Source organism: Callorhinus ursinus, unplaced genomic scaffold (assembly GCF_003265705.2).
Source record: "Callorhinus ursinus isolate GAN/ISIS: 27379988/994484 unplaced genomic scaffold, GSC_fseal_2.0 scaffold5, whole genome shotgun sequence".
Taxonomy (NCBI): domain Eukaryota; kingdom Metazoa; phylum Chordata; class Mammalia; order Carnivora; family Otariidae; genus Callorhinus; species Callorhinus ursinus.
Window position 1 is genome coordinate 55,154,093 of NW_027397067.1, and position 3,639 is coordinate 55,157,731.

A 3,639-nucleotide genomic window follows, 5' to 3' on the forward strand; every position below is an offset into this window, starting at 1 on the left:
AATTTTTGAACATTTTCAACATCACCTCCTCAAAAACTTTATATCCATTAGCAGACCCTCAGGAGGGTCATTCCTTTCTACCTTAGAAATTCTCAATTTATAGTTAACTCCAAGCACACATAATCAGTTTTTTCTCTGATGTTCTTTGCTTTATTTTCTCAATTTGGTAGATAACACAAATGATTAGCAGCATATTTAATCCCCTATTCTCCCGCACAGTACAGCTAAATAGTTTTTAGCTACAATGTAAAATAGTTTATAAGTAATCTAATTCTTTTAGTAACACTAAAAATGACATGAAAATATAATAACTTCCCTTAAAATGACCTCCAACCATCTCTGGCATGGTAATATGAATATTTAATTATAAAGATGAGTTTATTTAATAAAAAATTAGCACTGATAATGTTATTTACCACTGGGTGTGATTTGTCAGCAAAATTAGCAAAATGCTTGATAATATTTTTCTTATAAGAACACAAAAAGATAACTGAAATTTATTTAATAACAAAAAAAGAAAATAAGAAAGTTTATGTCATCTATCAGGTCAATGGGGCGAAAATGGGGAAGATCTGCTTCCAAGCAAAAATGACATCATTCTCTGATCTACTCATATATCCAAGTCTGAAACCTCTTTATTACAATGACATAAAGTCATCTCCATGGAAGCATTCCTTGTGACCCATGGGTATGAGACTGTCTTCCAAGTAAGGTATTCTCACTCAAGAAATTAATTTTTTTCTCTGTCATCATATCCCTGATAAAGCCATGTCCAGGGCAGAAATCCTAACTTCACATTAAATAGCTATGCCTCCCAAGAAGAAAGTGGCTTCTGTTTTTTTTTTCTTAGACTTTATTTATTTATTTGATAGAGAGAGAGAGATTGAGAGCACAAGCTGGGGGTTCAGCAGGCAGAGGGAGAAGCAGGCTCACCCCTGAGCAAGGAGCCCAACGTGGGGCTCAAACCCAGATCCTGGGATCATGGCCTGAGCCAAAGGCAGACACTTAACTGACTGAGCATACACAGGCACCCCAAGAAAGTGGCTTCTTAACCATATATTTATTATTAAGGGAATACAGAAAAAGTTAGTTTCCAGAGGGGAATTGATATATTTTATAAATATACATGTATTCTACCAGACTAATATGCCTGGGGGGGTGATAGATCCTTTGAATCAAATGATATTGCCTAGTTGTGTTTGCAGGATGGATTTCCCAGCACCACAATTAGTGCTCTGCAAAACACAAAGTACACAGGAGGTGTGGATGATTCAGTACATGGCCTGTTAATGGCTTAATTCAGTTATTACCTGGGTTGTTTTAGAAACTAACTTACCAATTTAAAATGTACTTGGGGCTGTAAATCACATCTTAAAGAGACAAATACCTTCACAAACATTGCTGCAATATGGACTGTCTTCCAGACACTTAGCCACAAGACTTCATGATGGAATTATAAACACTAGCTTAGTGTGCATTACAATGATGTTTCTCCATAGCAGGAGTCTCAGAATTACTTTGATTTCATACTTTATCTAGGATTAAGCTTGAGGCTTTGCACCAAGCCTCTGAAACAGATGCTGACCCCAGGGTATAATTCCTGTCATGACAGCCAAGTAACATGCCCTCTAGGACGAGACACTGCTATCACTGTGGATTATAGACTGTTAGGACTGAAAGAACTAACTTGGAAATGGAGTTTATAGATTTTTCTCTAATTGTGAGCTTTCAGCTGGTAATACAACAGTTTGGCATTCTGCTTTCAAGGTACAATTATCCACTGACAATAGTCCATTCTTTCAAATTTTAGAGTAAATGAGTAACAAGACTTACATTTTACTATAACTTTGAACTTCTCAAAATATTTTTACATGTTACATATTTTGTTTGGTTACACAATACTTAAAATATCATTCTTTACAAAAATATAAGTGAGGAATGCTATCTATTAAGTCTTCCTGGAAATCAGTACATTATTCACATAAATATAAAAATAATTTTGAATAAAACATTTTATTCAAAGTTATAGCACTCTCAATTTAAAAATGTTCAGTTTTGAAGGAGCACCAAATTATTTTCTGAGTGTATACTTATTATTTAGCAAAATATTTAATTTCATAATTATGTCAATTCTGTATAAGATAAACTAAAAGACAACAGGGTATTGACAAAAACAAGCATTTCATAGAAGAAATTAAAATTGCAAACAAACCTATGAAAATATACTATACTTCATTCATCATTAAGAAAATGGAAAGTAAACTATAGTAAGATGGTATGTTATAACCACTAGTTAGGCCAAACCAAAGTGAAGGCAAAGACGTGGAAAAACAGAAACCTCAAGCATAGATGGTGAGAGTGTAATTGGCATAACCATTTTGGGAAATAATCTGAACTTGTCTGATAAAATTAGACACATGTCGGGCGCCTGGGTGGCTCAGTTGGTTAAGCGACTGCCTTCGGCTCAGGTCATGATCCTGGAGTCCCGGGATCGAGTCCCACATCGGGCTCCCTGCTCGGCAGGGAGTCTGCTTCTCCCTCTGACCCTCCCTCCTCTCATGCTCTCTCTCTCTCTCTCCCTCATTCTCTCTCAAATAAATAAATGAAAAATTAAAAAAAAATTAGGCACATGTATAACCTAGGGCACAGCAGTTTCTATCTTAGTTACATAAGGTAGAGAAATATTTTTATATATGTCAAGTACAGGCAGAGGTTGTTCATAGCAACATTATTTACAGTGTTATTATTTGTAATACAAAAATTGGAAACATTCAAAGCATGGGTTAATAGAAATATTGAAAAATTATAGTACATACATATTACACAATATAACAGATATTGATGGGACAAAGCACTGTTACCAAGAAAATGAATCTTAGAAATATAATGTAAGAAGGACAAAAAATATCATTTTTAGAAAGCTCAAAACCGAACAAACATAAACAATATTTTTATAAATGATACATATATGACATTGCTTTAAAAAAGAAAAAGAAAGAAATGATAAACATTAAATTCAAAATAGAAGTTACTTCTGGGGGTGTTCAAAGTATAAGTTGGTGAGAATGCACAGCTGTATTTTTATGGGATGCTTCCTGGATTTTTATACACATAATTTCTATATCTTGAAAAAGTTATTGCATAAACCATACAAAATTCTACAACATTGCTATCTAAAATTATGTATTGATTTTCTATCAAATATAATCCTAAAAAACTATAAATCCATTATTTTGAAATGTCCAACTCAATTTTTTATGTCTAATTATATCAATGATATTAAAGTCAAAAACTTGGTCCTCTCATGTTATATTTGAGAAATATTTGAGAAATGGAATTTCTTAATTATTTAAAAAAGAAAAGAAAAAAGGAAATTCTTTATGTCCTTGACATTGTGCTCCACTTGACTCTCAGCCAAAGGATTTTGGCAAATTCTGTAGATCACAGTACATATTGAAAAAATTGAAAAGCTTATATTCATAAACCATAGTTTCACAAATTTGAGAATCTGTACAACATTAATAGCTACTGTTTAGAAAGATGTGGGCCTAGATGACCTAGCACTTATCCAGGGAATGTACAATTACTTTTAATTTGCATTTGGAACTAATCCTTTTTCTTATTTTTGTTTTTGTACCA